The 20,736-nt window shown below is 33.0% G+C and overlaps 2 pseudogenes; both read right to left on the reverse strand.

The window, feature by feature from the left end:
- Position 1: 1 nt before the first annotated feature.
- LOC130828486 (glycosyltransferase BC10-like) lies at positions 2-5,184 on the reverse strand (annotated as a pseudogene).
- A 123-nt stretch (positions 5,185-5,307) lies between these two features.
- LOC130828487 (branched-chain-amino-acid aminotransferase-like protein 2) lies at positions 5,308-20,469 on the reverse strand (annotated as a pseudogene).
- Positions 20,470-20,736: the final 267 nt, after the last annotated feature.

A 20,736-nucleotide genomic window follows, 5' to 3' on the forward strand; every position in this document is an offset into this window, starting at 1 on the left:
AACTCAAGGGTTTTCTTTCCATTTAAACATTAACATAGTTCACAAACACAAAATCAAAACCAAATATAATTTATTGGGCAACAAATATTTAAAGAATAATGTTTAAGCATCACTAATCAATTTACATAAAATTCCAACTCACAAAAAACAACTCCCATCTCCCACATTTGCAAATGAGTATTTTAACAATCTTAATTAACTTAACAACTTAACCATACATCAAATATCTATGAGACCATCTCATCAATCTATCCAAACTACTAGGCATAAACTTCCTTGCAAACAAATATCAAACATTAGTCTTGTCCCCATTATATTCACATGTAGCACTACTCCTCAAATTGATCAACAATTGTGGTTTTGTTCAATACCTTTCATATCTCCCTGGGTGGGGCCCTTCAATAGACCAATTAATCTATGTCACACTTCTTCCTAAATTTTTATTTGGAAACTTAATATTCACATATGTTTGTATGTAATGTTCATCTCCATAACAAGGGTTCTTACAATATTTTGCAAAAATAGGGAAGTATTTTCGATCCGAGATGACCTCGAGGGCTAACTCGCGACTCATCTCGAACCATTGAGACCCTTTTCGCCATTGAGAAAGTCGAACCTTAGGGTATATATGGTTGTTGTATCGGCCTCTTCCGATCTTGCCTTTATTATCATATACTTCAATGTAGCTTTTTTTAGAGTTTATTAGGTAGGAATAAACTGTGCTGAAGTTGAATAGTGGGATGCATGATTCTGTGAGGAGTACGAAACGTTGGTTTGAGCGGTCTAGTAGGGCGTTGCCTAATAGACGTCGCTCCGCTTCTAGCATGTTAAATTTGCCCCATTCTACCACCTACAGTAATAATATTGATGCATTAGAAGTATTTATTAATACTATATTTACTCGATAATCAGATAAAATAGAGTAAAAGTCTTGTACAGACTAATTCCACACTATTTTAGAATGGACCAATCTAATAATAAGTATTTTCCAATAATTGTATTTGTCAAGTAAAAATACTTAATATTTTAATATACTTTTTAAGACTAGTCCACACAAAAATAGTGTAGATGCTTTATTAAATACTGTTTAAATATATAATACTAATTAATGATAGTGTAATTTTGTTAATTAGTTCCTAATAAATACTGATTTAAGTATATGATACTAATCAAAGTATTTATAATAAGCCTTTAATGTTGCATATAGGCTAGCAAATCCATTAGAATATCAGACATCGTCAAACAAGTGTACAACAAAAAGAAAGGTTATGTGGATTCGAATCTTCAAATTTTATTTTAGGTGGTGGAAATCACTTAATAATACTGGAATAATGAATTGTAGTACTGCTGTTAAACTGAGAAAGATGTGAACAAAAGGGAGTAGTCTAACAACTGTTACACAGCCAAAATTCAAAAGACAAAGTATGAAATTATACCCAAAAGAGCTAAGAGTAGAATCTAAGCAAAGTACTTGAAAAAGGTTTCGTCTTAAGATGAAAAGTAAAGCTTTACAAGCTAGAATATGCCAAAATTACGTTAATCAAAATTACTAATTCTTTAATCATTCTTTCTTACTGTTATTCATCCATTTATACTTTTCCTCCAATAACATATTGGATGGGTCATGGGTTCTAACTTTTGACGTATAACACAAATTCTTGTATGCGACGGTCTCATTGTGAGACTTGCCTCATACTTAGATTATATAATTCAATAATAAAAACTTTTATCTTATGGGCTTTGTATTTTGAAGTCGTTTCATCACGAGACAGTTTCGTACAATATATGCTAAATTTATAAGTGACCAACCAAATCCGATTTAATAAATCAAGGGTTCAAGCCTTATCCAGGGCAGCCTATAAACGAGGATGGTATTGTAATTTTGGTAACTAAAATTTAAATACATATACCAAATTCTATGATCATAACAAGTTAGACAATAGACATGGTGTAATATCATTTAGGATCTTGAAAGATTTATTATCGTTAAAAAAGAACATAACTCCTAATGTATGGCCCTAAAAGTTTAACTTCCCCAACTAGTCTCCAGTGTCCACATAAGATCACAATCATATTTTTCGTATTTTGGTAATTATATATTACCGATTCTTTTTATTAAGCAACTAATCTTATCGTTTTTATATATTTTTGAACTTTGACGCAAAAATTATTTTATTTTATTTGCTTTTATTGAACATACAGATTGGTTGATCGGGTCAGTTGGATTTGACCTAACAACCTAAAGGGTCATATATCAATATAAAATAGCTAAAAATTTCATGTAGTTATTTTCGTTAAACTTTAAATAGTTTTTATTATTATATTGAGCCAAAAAACAAATTTTCAATTGTAGTTAAAATAATAAAATTTGACAAAATAATTATAGTTGGTTAAAACTAAAAATATTATTGTAAAACTAAAAAATTCAGCAAATTTGAGATAGGTAATCAAATCAATCACCGAATTATTAATTACATATTAAAGCTAATATTGACGAAAATTGACTAAGGCCTTTTTGATGTTTAATATTTATTTTCATCATTATAATTTTATTATTTCCACTCTATAACATAGTTGATAGAATTAAATTCATATTTATTAAATTAGTGCTTATTAACTTTTTGTATAGCTTAAAAAATCTTTGGATTTTCAATATCAGCTAATCCAAACGTTCACATTTCAATTGAATTTAAGATACATGCATCTACATTAACTCATTGACAATTCACATTTTTAATTTTACATTCACATCACAACTAAATATGAAGATAATACATGATTTAATATCCAAATTAATATCCCTCCAAATCAATGCAATTACTCCTACTTGAATTCCCTTTCATAATCATAGGCAGCACTTCCTTCGTCCCCTTTGTTTTTCCACTTTGTAATATTCTACTCCTTAATTTTGAGAGAACATTAATAATGTTGAATTTATATTAAATTCATCTTAATTAATATGTTTTAAATTGTATATTTTTATATAATTCAGGGATAGACTAGAAATCTCTAGATCATTTTCATAATTGATACCATGGGAGTATAGAAAAAAGCATTTCCCTTCTCCTAAAACTTAGGTAATATTTAATTTTGGTGGAAAAATTTAACTTTTATCAATATGTTTAGTAAAATATTAAGCTATATGTGTTTTTGAAGGTAAAAGTTATATTTTCTTAATGTATATTATAATTTTTCTCATTATAAATAAATCGTAGTTGATGAAAGATAAATATGATTCATTAGTATTATTAATTAGTTATACGAATTCATCTAAAATTGGCTAAAATTTGTCTAAATTTGCTAAATTTCTATTCACATGATATATAGTAAATTATGTAACACACTACTATTCAAAAATCTAAACTAAGTAGCCATCGATTATCTGTCTAAATATTTTGCGAGGGTTTACAATAATTTCGAAATCAATTATTTTCAGAGTTGTAAATTTAGAAGGCCAAAACTGTAGATAAACACGTGAAAAAAGGATGCTAAGCCATAACTCGGAATCCTTACATAAGCATTTTGGTGGAGAAGAACAAGGAATTTGTAATTTGTAATTAATTCAAAGGAGAAAACAGTTGAATTTTCACGTTTTAACTAAGAGAAAAGGAAAGAACTTTTTTACCAAGCACGACAATAGTGCAAAAACAAGGTTGCATCACATCAAGGGTAGCGTTGTAAGTTTTTCAAAAAAGAAGAACTAATATTTCCCAAAGATGTAAAAAGGCATTCCTATTTCGAGAATATCTTATTTTTCCTCTAATATTTGACGTTACAATAACCGCATCACTTCGCTACACAATGCCCGTTATCATGGTCACGACCATTACTACAATTTTACATTATGAAAATGACTACATGACAAAGGTTGTCCTTTTAATGAGTGAGTTTTGTGTCACTCATTGCCCATTGGGTAGTCATTGAGTCCATTTTCAAGTACTTTTACATATATTGCTACCCTTATTTTGTCAATGGTTTCTCATGTCATGGCTAAGTTAGCTATAGCATTCTTATATATTTTAGTTTATTTTTAGGTGCATTTTTCGCATTTCTCCCTTTTCTTTGTTTACCTTCTTCTCCCCGCTGCTTTGCTCATTTTCGTAAGTTTTTCGCCTCCTTAGCGTACCCAATGGTGCAAGTGGCCCAAATCATCTTTCCATGGCACACAGAAGCCAAGCCTTACTTCCAAGAGCTTCCTAGTGCCACATAGTGTACTGCTCATTCAAGGCGCTATAGTGCTCGTTCAAGGTACTCTGAGTCAATGATTCGTCTAAGTGTTGGAATTAAATAACAACCGACAAAAACTGCTGGAAACCAGTGCTTTCGAGCATAGTGCTTGTTCAACCACTTCAGCAACAGGAGGAACTTTATTTTTGCGTTGTTAAACTTCTTTGCTCTTATGTTTTCCTTGTATATAAAGGGCTCTTCAAGACTTGGAGAGCAATTGAAGAGAAACTTTAGTTCAATTTCTTAACTTAGTTCATATATATATTTCATTTAAGTTCCAAGTTCATTTATGATGATTTTGTTCTTTTGTTGAATTTCGAGTGGAGTATTCAAGGAAAAACATTCTTCTTATTTCTAATCATCTTCACTTACTACTTCAACGACCAAGATTTTCGGTAACTTTTTCTTAGTTTCATGATATTTTTATATTTTATTTTCATTCTTAGTTTGTTCTTGCATGTTGCTCCTCTTTCTAGATCCTTGCTTCTAGTTGGCAGATTATTGATTATCTTTGTTTAAACTTCATTAATATAGCTTTTTACTTGTTTTTTTTTACTTTCATGTTGGTTCTATTGAGTTCTTTAGAGCTTTAAAGTTGTTTATTCATACTACCTAGTACTTATGCTTAGTTTATGTTCTATATTTGGTTTTATGCTTATAGTCATGATTTGAGAGTAATTATTTACTAGGTTATCGGTAAAGTAGCTCATCAATATGTAAGGGGGATAATTTGCTAGAGTTTGGATTGTAGAGCTTAAATGTTTGCTAGATTAGTGAAGTTTAGTTCATGAGCTAACACAAAAAAGGGGTGCAGGTGCTCTACTCTTCATTAATATATCTTAGTTGATTTTGTGATTTTACTTGATGATGTGCTTAGTTACCATTGTCATGTTGATGTTTGAGAAACCAAGAAGCTTGAAAGCATCGCCAGTCACTTACTAACCCATGAAGGTGCATATTTGATGATGTAAGCTTATCTAAGTAGTTCTGGAGTTCCACACATTTCAGGGTTTGTCAAGATCAATTTCAGTTCAAACATTAAATATTAATAACAGAATCAAAAATACCCATCATATATCATCACTTTTTTATGGAACCTCTAGGAGACAGGTTAACAGAGACTTGTCCAGTTACAAGCTGCTGAGGTCGCAAAGTTTTGATAGATTTAAAAAATACTCCCTGCACTTATTCAAGGTAGTAATTTAAGAGAAAGAATACTGAGTAAGTGGAAACACCAATTAAGGTGCATCCATAAAGATTGAATGCAGGACTCATTCCAGAAGTGACCTGCAGAAGTACAGAGGCGGTTTCTCTTCAGAAACGATACAAGTGCATTAAAAGAAGAAATTCCAATCACACTAAAACTTTAAGCAGAAAAGTAAAATATAACTATTTCCAAATGCCATAACACCATGTTTAAGGAACGACCACAAAGACATTACAGTTTTGCGAGCAAAAATTACATTGATAGTTGCAAAGAGTAGAAATTAAGAAAATGAGGTTGACAGTAACACTGTCTTAATGAGTCAAATTTTTAATATCTAAAGTAGAGGTTGAACAAGAAAAGAAAGTACCTTCTTGCCACGAGTTAAACTTAGGCGTATATGGGAATTATCAAACATGCCATTCCTAATAAGAGTGGTGAATATAGCTTCCTTTACCTGTTTTAGCAGACATGTACGCATAGGAAATGAATGCAAAAATCATATCAATAAAAGGCTCATAATGAAAATATTCAAACTCTATCACCGCAACCTCACCTCTTCACGTGTTGCAACACTGTTAAAAGCCAGAGCTTTTGCCGAATCAAACATTCTGAAAATGAAAATTTTGAAAGTATCAAATACTTGAAGTGGTGACAATCAAAACTGCAGCCAAAACAGCAGTCACAAACTCATGATAACAATGACTCTAGAATAAGTCCGGGTCCTCTTCTTCGTATAATACAAGTCCCTTAGTTAACAAATTTTATAACGAGATCAGAAGAGCATTGAGCATAGACCGATTTTTTTTAATGAAAAGTAATAGACTTGTATAACATTAATGTCTCATATACAGAACTTAATCTGCTGACAGTTCCAACCAGTTTCTCTACAATTTAAATGTATGTCAATAATTTGAAGAAACTCTAATCAGACACTCCTACAATTTATAATTTGGTGAGCTGAAATAACTTGTAGGTAATCAAATCAACCAAAGAAATGAAAAATATGCGTCACTGACCTATCCAGATGCTCCTCAAGCTTAAATACTTTTCCTTTGTAAATACGAAGTCCTTCCCAAACAGAATCGCCACCTTGTACTACTGTGTCGAACATTGAAACCTGAAAGGAGTGAATATAAAAGAACAAGCAGCAAAATATACATTATCAGTAACACATAAAAACTAATAAAATATAACAATATCCAATGGAATATATTAATATTGCAAGAAATTGTAATATTTTTAGTACATTTGTATATTTATCTTAGACTCTTATATTTTGTAAATATCTTGTTTCCTAAATTTATCTTTGTATTCTTTATATTTAATGAAAATAATGAAAGATGAAAGACAAATATTACTTTCATAGTATCGAAGTCTTGGTTTTCAATACCTTCCTAGCTTTCGCCTCTTACTCACGGTAGCATCCACCATTCTTTTTGGCTAACCAACTTGCCTTCCATTGTATTCTCTCTTCTTCATGAACAATCAAAGCCGCTTTTCTAAATTATTTACTCCTAACCCAATTTCTTATGATTTTTAAGATGAACGTGTATCCCCTTAATTAATTATCTCAATCAAGAGTCCACCTCTCCTAATGGTCCACATGACCCAAATGTCTCATCACTAATCACCCATTTTAGCCCCTCACGACCACACTGCAAATCATCCTCAATCTGGCCCAAATTTTTAAGTCCCACACAACCACAATCACCCAATCAATTCAGCTGGCCCTCACAGCCAACCTGATATAACTACTCAATCTGCCCCAATTTCCACTATCCCTCCTCCGAGGGCACATGGTCATGCCACTCAATCAGCCCCATTTATCCCCGTCAGCCAGCCACATCAGTGAGAAAAATAACCAGCCCAAATATCATGGAGAGCATCATATTCAAATTTCCAAATCTCCTTTGCCCAAAAATCCTATAGGTGCACTTAAGGTCCTTAATTGGAAATTGACAATAATTGATGAATTTGATGCTTTCATTCAAAATAAGACCTGAGATTTAGTTCCTAAACCATCTAATGTTCACTAGTGGAAAAAACCTCGTTTGCTGCGGTTTTTTTGCCATTATTTGCTGCGGTTTTGGCCCCCAGCAATAGTGATAGCAGCAAATGTCCTATTTTAAATGCTGCGGTTCAAAACCGCAGCAAATAAGGGCATTATTTGCTGCGGTCATGGGCAAAAACCGCAGCAAATAAGGAGGGTTATTTGCTGCGGTCAGGGGCAAAACCGCAGCAAATAAGTGGGGCATTATTTGCTGCGGTCAGGGTCAAAACCGCAGCAAATACCTCTCTTTTTTTTTTTTTTTTTTTTTTTTCTTTTTCCGTTTTATCCTTATAATAATGCAATAATAATACAATGTAATAACAGTGATTAATCCAATGATAATCACAGATAATCAACATTAATCTCTTTGTAATAATAAACTCTCGCTCGTATATATAATATAATATTATGTACGTACATATATATATATATATATATATATATATATATATATATATATATATATATATATATATATATATATATATATATATATATATATATATATATATATATATATATATATACATTAAAGTATAAAAAATAATCTATACTAATTACAATTTATCAAGGACAAATATTAGCAAGATACACGGCAATCTTGTCTTTTAATTCGTGCATCTCTTCACTTCTCAAAGGGCGTGTTTCCCTCGGAATGTCGTTTAAAACTTATATATAATATTAAAATAAAAGATTAATATAGAAACATTAGATTTTACCAATAATATATTTAATTAAGAACGTAACAAATACTTACGGCATCTATATTTTCGACTCCAAAGTCCTTCACGGAATTTATAATATCGTCCATATACTTCAGCGCATAGTAGCCGCAGTCAACGGAAGAAGGAGGTTGTTGAAAGCACTAAGAGAAAATAGATGTTAGTGTCAAAAACGGTTAAAAACGCATAAAATCGCAACTTAACACGTAAATTCTAGAATATGACTATGATTTTAAATTCTAACAACTTCTACACAATAATATATACCAAATAGTGGTGTTGTGCCAAGTTTCGTGCAAAACAAACAAAGTTTGAGCTACTTTACGCGCGAAATTGACAAAAACGCTTAAAAACCCTTAAAATTGCAACTTAACACCTAATTTCTAGCATATGACTATTATTTTCAATTCTAACCATTTCAACACAATAATATATGCCAACTAGTGTTGTGTGCCAAGTTTCGTGCATAACAAACCATGCTTGACCTACTTTACGCGCGAAATTGACAAAAATGCTTAAAAACTCTTAAAAATCGCAACTTAACTTCTAATTTCTAGCATATGACTATTATTTTCAATTATAACCATTTCAACACAATAATATATGCCAAATAGTGTTGTGTGCCAAGTTTCGTGCATAACAAACCATGTTTGACCTACTTTACGCGCGAAATTGACAAAAACGCTTAAAAACCTTTAAAATCGCAACTTAACTTCTAATTTCTAGCATATGACTATTATTATCAATTCTAACCATTTCAACACAATAATATATGCCAAATAGTGTTGTGTGCCAAGTTTCGTGCATAACAAACCATGTTTGACCTACTTTACGCGCGAAATTGACACAGCAGCAAACTAGTGACCAGACCACCTTGCATTTAAACTCTTTGATTATAATAATCTTTCTAAAAATTTTAAAAAAAAATAAAATTTAAAGTTATAATTGACTTTGATATACATCAAATTATATAACCTAATAGTGATCTTATTTGAAAATTTATGATACTAGCTAGAAACTAGACGTAGAGTACAAACAAGCATAAGTCCAATTCACCCTTAAAATCCGGTCTAGTGGCTTATCAATGAACTCCAACAACAACATAAACGAATCATACACATTTAAAACTTAAATGAACAAGAAACTTAAAAATTAAAAATACTTTCTGAAAAAAAAATTATTTACTCCACAAATATTAATATACTAGTATTATTTATCAACTAGGAGTATTATTATTTTGTATTAACTATAATAGAAATAACATGAAAAATAAGAATGCAATATTAATATTTTCATATTAAAATTTCACCTATTTCCCTAACCCTCAAGCAAATAAATACAATCATTAAAATACTAGATACTCACTTCAATTCAAAACAATTATTTCATTTATGTAAAATCAGTATTTTATGTAAAATCTATAAGTTGAAACATAGTAAAGTAAAATTTTATTTGATTCGTTAAAATTGAAATTTTATTAATATTAATTTTTAATAATTTTTAAAACATACACAACTAAAAATATTTAAAATCGAAATAATTAAATCAGATAAATTGTGAAAAAAAAATATGACAACAACAAGAACAGAAGCAAATTTAAGCATTTAGACAACAACAAGAACCAGAACAGAAGCAAGGATTTACAACAACAAGAACAACAAGATTATATTCGATTTTTTACAACAAGAATAAGCAACAAGAACAACAACGTAACAAGATTTTTTACAAGAATAGCAACAACAAGAAGATGAACAGAAACATAATTATATTCGATGAACAGCAACAAGAACAGCAACAAAATTCGAAGTTGGTTCAAAATAAAAATAAGGTAATTAATTTAGGTTTTTTTTAGATATTTATCACACGTACAGTAGATGAACAGAAGCAACAAGAACGGCAACAAAACAGAAGCAACAAGTAGGTTTATGAAAATTTGAAGTTTGATGATGAACAAGAACAGAAGCAAGGATTTACCTTCAAAACACAAGTTTGATGATGTACAGTAGATGAACAGAAGCAACAAGAACAGCAACAAGTTTGTGAAGATGAACAGCAACAAGTTTGTGAAGATGAACAGCAACGAACACAAATGAAGATGAATAACAGCAAATGAATAAAACAGCATTTGTGAAAATGAAGATGAACACAAGAAACGAACACAAATGATCTTGATGCTTAATCTTATACGTTTGTGAAGATGTAGAAGAAGAACGAAGCAAATGAAGATGAAGCGTTTTTTCAATGAAGAACAACTGTATAACGTATCTGAGAAGATATGCGAAATAAAAAGAAACTGGCGGGTTTTTGTCCAACGGTCATTTGCTGCAGTTCATAACAAAACCGGAGCAATTAATCTAATTTTGAAGGGTTATTTGCTGTGGTTGTGGAAAAACCGGAGCAATTAATGCATGATGCCAGGGTATTTGCTGCGGTCAAAGGGTTAACCGCAGCAATTAGAGTATTTTTTTTTTAATACGTTTTCCTATTTTTTGCTGCTAATACACAAAAACCGCAGCAAATAATGAGCAGCAAATACATTTTTTTCCACTAGTGGTTATTATACTTTATTCTTTCGCTATTATAAGACATAAAGAGCATTCTAATGGTTCTTTTAAAAGCACAAAGCCCGTCTTGTAGGCAATGATGATGGACTGGTCAACAGGTTGGCATTGATTGTGGAGAGACCTACAGTCCAGTAATAAAACCAGCAACTATCTGCACGGTTCTTGAAGAAAATGCCTACATCTATAAACCCTTGGGTTTTAAGAACCCAAAATATCCAAATCATGTGTGTCGTCTCAACAAGTCTCTTTACAGATTGCTCCTAAGGCTTGGTATCAAAGACTTGTAGATTTTGTTGCTAAGATTGAGTTTATTTACTGTACTCGTGACAACAAATAAAAGACTTGGGCACTCTAAGTTATTTTCTTGAAATTGTTATCAATCATACTTTTAGCCTTTTTTATCAAAAGCAAAATAGGCCAAGGAAATTCTTACACATATAGGGATGTCTTATTAAAAATCCTGCCCTACTACAGTGTACACCAAGCCCAAGCTTAGTGCCTTCTCATCCACTTCTTTAGAGGATCCTACCCTATATCGTAATCTTGTTGGGGCTTTACGATACCTCACTTCCACCCGAACAAAAATATCTATCTTATGCAGTACTGCCTTTTTTGCAAAATCCCATGGACTCTCACATGCAAGCTATTCGCCGTATTCTTAGATATAATTGAGGTACTCTTTACCATGGTCTCTAATTCTATCGGTCTTTTACTTCTACACTTCTCTCCTATACTGATGACACTCGATGATCTACTTCTGGTTATTGTGTTTTGTTAGGCAATAATCTTATTTCTTGGTCATCTAAGTGACAAGCCACACTCTCTTGTTATACAGCAAAAGCTGAGTATCGAGCGGTGACTAGTTTAAGTAATTTACTCCTTATACTTCATTGTCCTATCCCTAAAGCAGCCTTGGTATATTTTATAACATCGGAGCTCTACTTGTATGGCAACCTAGTGCAACATCAACACACCAAACATATTGAGATGGATATACATTTTGTTCTAAGAAAGTCGTATGGGTCAAGTCAGAGTACTTCATGTCGCGTTCAGATACCAAAATGCAAACATTTTCACAAAAGACCTTCCACTTATACTTCCTCAAGACTTTAGTGTCGGAGAACCTACTACTTCAACTGCGTGGATGTAATGGTATATAACAATATTGCAAGATATTGTTATATTCATTGTATATTTATATATTTTATCTTAGAAAACTTTTTATTTTGTAAATATCTTATTTCCTAAATCTATCATTGTACTCCTCTTTATATTCAATGAAAATAATGAAAGATGTAAGGCAAATATTACTTTCAAAAAAAAATGAATAATGTATCCATAAAAGGTGAAAATAAGAAAATATGTCAAGAAAGCAGGGATACACCTTTGCACTATCACGATGTAGCAACTCATCACCAACCCATGCAAGCAGCTTCTCATTCTCAGGAACAGGAAGACTGGGTGGGGCAAGGGTGAGCTCAGAAGGGAAAATGATCTCTTAAGACGACGCTTGAGAAAGTTGTAGAAGGGTAGACATTGTTCTAGTAAGTCATAAAGTAAAGGAGGAAATGTCTGATATACACAAAAAGCAAACTAAATATTAGAATAACTTAATGGAAAGACCAAAAAGAGTGGTAAACCAAAAAATAATAAAGCAAAAAATTTTAAATAAACATCGTCTTTCATGTGTATTCAACATTGTATTCTAAAACTTCCTTAATTATCCTATTTGCGATCACGAAATAAAACAATTTTTATAGAAATACTTAAAATGCAAGACATCAGCAGACTATATGTAATGCCAAGCTAGAAATATATCTTACTTTACCTCCAAACAACAAAATTGAAAACAAGTTATAGAAAGACGGATAACAAAAATTTGGAAGTAAAATGCTTGCCTCGTTAAATTAAACATAATCATGCAACTTTTCAGACCTTAAGTACAAACCTTATGACATGCACTTCAAATTATGAATTTGGGTGATATGAAATGCCCATAGGTTATCGTTTTCTTTCTTTTTTTTGATTGGTGACAAAGATATATAATAAATTACACTAAGGGAGTTGTCATCCATATACAAAAGGAAGGATCAGGGTAAATATCTTGATTCCTTAATATAACTAGTAAAGGTTCATAAAAAGTCAATGTGGTCAAGGAAGAGTTGGTTCATGGTTCTTATTATACAGGACCCTTAGAAGAAAGGAATTTGAAGCCTTGAGTCACACAAGCATGTGTTAGAATTCTCTAACACATCTTTCATGAAGGTTACCAAAAAAAGCCAATAAGATAACTTCCATTGCTTTAAAGAAGATCAAAGATTAAGAAAATCAAACCTTCGGATATCCACGTTCTGTTTTAAAGCCAGTTGAGTTGTGAACATTGTCATACCACCATGGAGCCCATACGCCATCTATAGGTTTCGGACCAGCTTCCCATCTAAAAGAGGAAGCCATCTAAAAGAGGAAGCTTTAGGTAAATTCAAAAGACATATGAACATAAATCCACAAATGTAATTAACAAAACTCTTTTAATCGTGCTCTACAAATGTAATTAACAAAAGTTTGAAGTTGAAAGTCAAATAAAGACCCTTAGTAAAGAAAATACAAAAAGAAAAAAACTTAGGGCCCAAGCTAGATGAAAATTTGATTCAACTGAATTATTCGAGCTTTATTTAATACAACTGACAAATGAAATAACTAAGTCACGATTAAACTATAACCTACCTTCTTTCTTTCAGCATTTTTTATCGCTACTACTTCACAGCACAATATCACACAGATCATTGAGCATCCACCTCAGTTATGCCGCTTTTAAAACCAAAAGGATTCATACCTTCATACCACATATCGTAAATTCAAACTATGAACGCTATTTTATACTACTGATTTGTTGTTATTTTCATAAAATTTGCTATCACTCTGAACCTTCAAATATAGTCCATAATCACTAATTCCTTTCCGAAAAATAGAGAGCTCAAATTCCTTTGAAACTGAAATTAGTCTTAACCTCTCTTAAAAATGCATTGCTAGAAATTAAGGAAAATACATTGTTAGGTTTATGTTGAAGAATACTTGTACAATTATATTAAAAATTATATATTTAATCAAATTATATTGAGAGATAAACTAATAAAGTCCAACCGTGGAAAGCAAAAGGTATCTTATATCATGAAAACAAGAAGTATTTGCTTGAAAAATTACTATGTATCCACTACCTACTATTTGCCACACAAGACCGAACAGCATGACAATATTGACAAATGAGTCATCATTATACATTCTATATACAACATTTTCTCACCCCCAATATCATTAAGTGGCTCCCATCTAAGATGTCACGTAGGAAAATTTTAGGGCATTGGATATACGTAATTTTACCCTTGTGAATACAAAGAAGTTAATTTTGATTGACACTCCGCAATTTCACTTAAATAACGCACATGATTGAAAATGTCATTTTACTATATTCTATTATAGTTCAAACCGAACATGATTTAATGAGTAATTTTACTATATTCTATTATAATTCAAACCAAAGATTAGTAAATCCTTGACCCTGTCGAGAATGGACATCAAAAACACCATATACATGTGAGAAAACTTTTAACAATTACCTTGAGATTTAAGATTTATAATTATACTCCGTCCGTCCAATTCCAACTTAATGTTAACCAAAAATGTTAACAATTAACATTCTAGCAACTTTTTCTCTAAAGTTTGGGACCCTCATCTACCAACTCACCTTTTCCTCTTTGATTTTTCCATAAAATCACCATACTCAGGAGCAAAAAACAAAAAGATGATCATACGATGTTTTAACAGTATGAACAAAGGACCAGCAAAGTTCATGTGTCTTACTTCAGCATGGTAGGCTGAAAAGGAATATTCAAGTCTTCACAGAGACCATGTAAAGCTATCTGCAGAGAAATATCAAAGTAGCACTTTTTGGTCAATAAAAAAAATAATTTCTGATATATAATGCAGGAATAAACGGATTGACAAAATTTTACTACATCAGCTGTATGACTAGTACTACAGTTCAAAAGAACCGCACAAGATGAAGAAAAAATGCACATAACACAGCAGGTAACATTTCCACCAAATATAGAATACTCTGTTGATCCTAAAGATTATTCACATGCTGCACACTATTGATTAGAATCAATCATCAAAAACACCATGTTAAAGGGTAACATTTCAGCATCTTGATTTCCTCCATGTAACATTAGAAGTGCAAATATACATTACAATTCCTTCACCTCGGTCCATGAGGCAAAGAAACTTGAAATGTGTTTATGGAAAATCCATTAACATTTATACCAAAAGCAAAAAAAAATGACAGAATTAGAGAAGTGCAGTCATGTAATCAATTAGAAGATGTCTTTTGATCTCCTAACAATACTAGTGGAAAAAAATGTATTTGCTGCGGTTTTTGTATATACGCAGCAATAGATAGGAAAAAGAATTAGAAAAAAAAACAATTAATTGCTGCGGTTTTAAGGTGTGACCGCAGCAAATACTCAGTAGCACAATTAATTGTTGCGGTTGTGCTGTGGCCCGCAGCAAATAAAGCTTTCAACTACTGCAGTTGTTCTAAGGCCCTCAGCAAATACTCATGTGCTTCACTTAATTGCTGCGGTTTTGCCTTATGCCCGCAGCAAATATGCTCATTTCACAAAATTAAAACCCGCCTAATAACGTTAATATATTTTCATTTCACAATACATAAACTGCAGTTACGTTGTATCTCTTAAAAACCCACCATTTTCGCCATTCAAGCTTTCATTCTTCATCTTCATCTTCTTCTAAAAACCATAAATTCTTCATCATCTGTTGTTTTCTTCGCAAACTGATTCATAAACCCATTGAAAAACACTCGAAAACACCTATTCTTATTCAAACACCATGTTCTTCATCTTCTTGGTTCATAAACCCACGAAATTTAATACTTTGGTCTTGTTCATCTTCAAAACCCACGACATTAAGGTATTTTTTCTCTTTTTAATTTGTTAAGCATTTAAGTTTTTGCAAGATATTCATGAAAACACTCGAAAATTAGGGCAATTGTTTGTATATTAATTTTGTTTCTCTGTTTTTCTTTGTAGATAACATAACTCACGAAATCAAGGTAATTATATTTATTTTACTAATTTGCAAGTTCATATCTTTGTTGTTTAACATGTAATTTAGTAATTTAGTGCTAAAGATATCAAATTATTTGTGAATTTTACATTATTCAAGTTTATGTTATTAGTTTGTTAAATATTTGTGTAATTTGTTAAAAATGCGGTTTGTTGTAATAGTTATGTCTTTAACTATTAGAATTAGAATATGATTTTATTTACAACGTAGTACTTAATATTAAAGTATGAAGTGTAGAATTAGAATATGAAGTATGTATATTTAGGGTTAAATAGATTTGGTATAAATAAGTATATATTTTTAGGGTTAAATATGTTTGTTATAAATAAGTATATATGTTTAAAAGTTTGTGTATTAATTTTGTTTTGAATTAATTAATCACACTAATTAGGATGACAAAAGATCGTTCTTGGATGTATGGAAGCATTGAATCGTCGGAATTTATTGATGGCGTATTAGAATTTTGTAGTATTGCGGTTGAACATCAAGTTAGGACGGGGGGAGTTGGTTTTTATTGCCCATGTGTCACTTGTGGCAATGTATCAAAGGTAGATAGTGTTGATATCCTTAGGGAGCACATACTACGACGTGGGTTTAGACCTCAATATCATGTTTGGGTTTGGCATGGTGAGGAGGGAGTTTACAAAAAGAAAAGTGTTGTTGAGGACGTCAATAATGTGGCCGATGTCAATGAGGATGTAGTAGATCATGTTGATGGGTAAGATACAGATGAAGAGAATGTCGATGAGGATGTGGATCGTGTTGATGAGATGATGGAGGGAGTCGAGGATGAGTTAGGAAAACGTCCTCGTGATTTTGAATTATTGACAGAGGCTTCTCAAAAGCCTTTGTACCCTGGATGTACAAAGTTCACTAAACTAACAGCAGTGTTGACAATTTTCAACATTAAGTCAAAGTTCAATTGGAGTGACGCTAGTTTCACAATGTTATTCGAAGCGTTAGGTGAGATGCTTCCTGAGGGAAATGAACTTTCAAAGTCGACATATTATGCCAAAAAGCTCATATGTCCTTTCGACTTAGAGTACCAGAAGATTCATGCGTGTCCGAATAATTGTGTGTTGTATCGGAATGAAAACGAGAACTTAGAAGAGTGTTCTAGGTGTGGGTTATCGCGCTACAAGCGTAAAGGGTCTCGGGATGCTAAAGGGCCCCTGGCTAAGGTATTGTGGTATCTTCCAATAATACCTAGATTCAAGCGCCTGTTTTCTATAAAGAAAAGAAAGATGCGTTAAATTTGAGGTGGCATGCAGATGGGGTGAAGAAAGGTCAATTGCTCACACATCCATCTGATTCTCCGGAGTGGAAGAGTATTGATAGGTTGCATAAGAATTTTGGGGATGAGGTTCGTAATTTAAGGCTCAGACTGTGTACGGATGGAATGAACCCATTCGGCAATCTTAGTTCTCAACATAGTACTTGACCGGTACTTTTAGTGATCTATAATTTGCCACCTTGGTTGTGTATGAAGCGTAAGTGCATTATGCTTTCGCTTCTTATTTCGGGTCCTAAACAACCTGACAATGACATAGATGTATATCTTGCACCTCTCGTTGAGGATTTGAAAAGATTGGGATGAAGGCGTTTCAGTGTTTGATGCATCTGCTAATGAGGAGTTCACTTTGCGTGCAATGCTTTTATGCACCGTTAATGATTTTCCGGCATATAGCAACTTATCGGGGTAAAAGAAAAAAGGGAAGAAAGCATGCCCAATATGTATCGATGACATGGAATCCACGTGGATTCCTAAGTGCAAACACGTATTCATGCACCATCGAAAGTTCCTCCCACGAGATCACCAATATCGTAAGAAGAAGAAGATGTTCAACGGGGAGGTTGAGGACCGTGTAGCTCGTCGACCGTTGACCGGTTATGAGGTTTATGAACAAGTTAAGGGAGTTGAGACTGTATTTGGTAAAACAGGGCAAGTGCAAGGGCGTGAAGACCGATTATGGAAAAAAGAATCAATCTTTTGGAAGCTTTCATATTGGAGAGATCTACAGGTTAGGCATTATCTTGACGTTATGCATATAGAGAAAAATGTATGCGATGCCATACTAGGGACTCTAATGAACATTCCGTGTAAGACAAAGGATGTTAGGGCCGTGCGAGATTGGTTTGAAGGTAAGGGTCTTCGTCCGGAGTTGTGGGCACATGTTAAGGTGAGTAAGAAAAGAAATAGAGCTGATGAAGTTGGTGGTAGTAACAAGGGAAAGGGCGGTAAGAAGAAGACGAGTAATGACAAAGTTTATTTGCCTCCAGCTTGCTACACATTGTCCAAAGCAGAGAAGCGGACATTTTGTGAGTCTTTGTATGGCATTAAGGTTTCGTCTGGGTACTCATCCAACATGAAGAGATTTGTGAGCCTAAATGGTGAGCTGAAGTTGGGAAGCATGAAATCTCACGATTGCCATGTAATGATGCATGTGTTCTTACCAATTGCAATCCGTGGAATACTGCCAAAACATGTGAGACATGCTATTACCGAGCTATGTTCATTCTTCAACACAATTTTTATTAAAGTTCTTGATCCCTTTAAACTTGATGCTCTTCAACTCGACGTGATTGTAACTTTATGCAAGTTTGAGATGTACTTTCCACCTTCTTTCTTTGACATAATGGTTCATCTTATTGTCCATCTCGTTCGCGAGATCAACCTTTTGGGTCCAGTTTTTTTAAGGTGGTGTTATCCTTTTGAAAGACACATGGGTGTTTTACAAAACAAGGTGAGGAATCCAGCACAACCCAAGGGGAGTATGATTTAAGGCACTGTGAGCGATGAGATTAATAACTTTATAGCCGAGTATTTGGCCATGGCAAAGCCTATTGGATTTCCCACCTCTAGACATGAAGGAAGGCTTGAGGGAAAAGGAACAATTGGCTCCAAATCGGTCACACCACCTCGAGACATCCTTCTACAAGCACACCTGTATGTGTTGCATCATATTCCGGAAGTTCATCCTTTTTGAGTGAGCATCTTGATATATTGCGCGCAAAACATCCTTCTAAAGGCGATAGGGCATTGATTTCATAACAAGACGTTTATTAATTGGTTTCATAATCGAGTAATATGCGAAGAACTCAAGGGTGTATCCGAAAGTGTTAAGTGGTTAGCTTTTGGTCCTCGAGATGATGTCAACAAATATGAGGGTTATGATGTCAATGGCTTCACATTTTGGACTGAGAGTCAAGACAAGAAGTCATCTTATCTACAGAATAGTGGGGGTTTCTATTTAGGCGTCATCTACATTTTACGCGAGTGCGAAGGATCAAGCGCCGGTTGATGCTAAATTGGTATACTACGGGCGGGTACATGAAATATGGGAGCTTGACTACTCTACTTTCAATATTGGTCTTTTCAAATGTAAGTGGGTAGATAATAATCGATGATGCATAAAAAATGACGACCCTTGTGGATTCACTCTTATAGACTTAGCTCGTTCGCATGATAGTGAATTCATACTAGCCACACAAGCCAAGCAAATATTCTACATTGTAGGCCCGTCTGATAAAAAATGGTCTATTGTTGTACCGGAAAAAAGAAGCATCCTTGGTATAGGTGATGTTGAGGATGAGGAAAAATATGAAGCTTTTGAAGACTCCCCTCCCTTTATCAATCCAAAATCAGTGGATCAAGATGATGTAGATGTTGGTTATATGCGTGTAGATCACACGAAAGGAATACATTTGAATTAAGTGATTCACAAGGTATGAATTTTAAGCTTTTTAAAGTTTTTTTGGCACTTTCGCGCATAAAGTAGCTAAAACTTGGTTTGTTTTGCATGAAACTTTGCACACAACCCTATTTGATATATATTATTATGTTGAACGTATTAGAATTGTAAATCATAGTCATATTCTTAATATTACTTAGCTTGTGTTCTAATATATTTCTATTCATACTATTTCAGGTACTGATATACAATGCATCTATTCAGAGACGAAATTGTCCCCGAGATTGAGACCTCGGATAATGACCATCATAGTTACGACACTGAAGAGGACCAAATTGTGAGATACGAGCGTATGGCTGAAGACGCTCCACCACTTGACAATGATTTTGAGACTGAAGGCGCCCCACTAATAACGGATGCTCCCACTACCAGTAACAAAAGAAAAGGGCGAGGTCCTACGAAAAACCTCAAAGTCATAGAACCCATGCATTTGGAATACAATGCATTGGGTCAACCCTGCAGAAAATGGCGTAGGCAATATGGAAAATAAGTGGGTCTAGGTATCATCAAAATTCTGATTCATTAATCTTGAGAATGACATGAGCAAAAGATTTGTTGTACAACATAAAAAAATGTGGTAGCAAAGAAATAACGGGAGAATTCATCTGTTATGTGTAATTTAATGATGTCATTGATTATAAACAAACCATTGCAATTGGTTTGAAAATAAAACTTTACTCAAGCTAACATATGCTCATTTATACTCCCCCATATCAAATGTCACTTGGTATCAAAGCAAGTCACTCTTATTTCTATACATTATCGCTTCAACGAATTAATTACCACAACTAACTATTATAACCATTGTTACCAAGATCGAGAACAATCCAGGTTGCGGAACGGGATCGGGAACGTAATTACATCTTTTAAAATTTGGGTTAGGATCGAAAATTTCGAGTCGAGAATTTCTGAGTCGCGGAACGTTATATATGGGATCGAGAAACAATTTCGGGTCATTTAATTAAAATTTAAAACAAAGGAAAAGAAAAAACAATAGAACAAGAAAAAATAAAAAGAAAAATGAAAAGTTTGTTTCAGAAAAAAAAGAAATTAAAAAGAAAATGAAGTAATA

This window comes from Amaranthus tricolor, chromosome 12 (genome assembly GCF_026212465.1).
Source record: "Amaranthus tricolor cultivar Red isolate AtriRed21 chromosome 12, ASM2621246v1, whole genome shotgun sequence".
NCBI classification, from domain to species: Eukaryota; Viridiplantae; Streptophyta; class Magnoliopsida; order Caryophyllales; family Amaranthaceae; genus Amaranthus; species Amaranthus tricolor.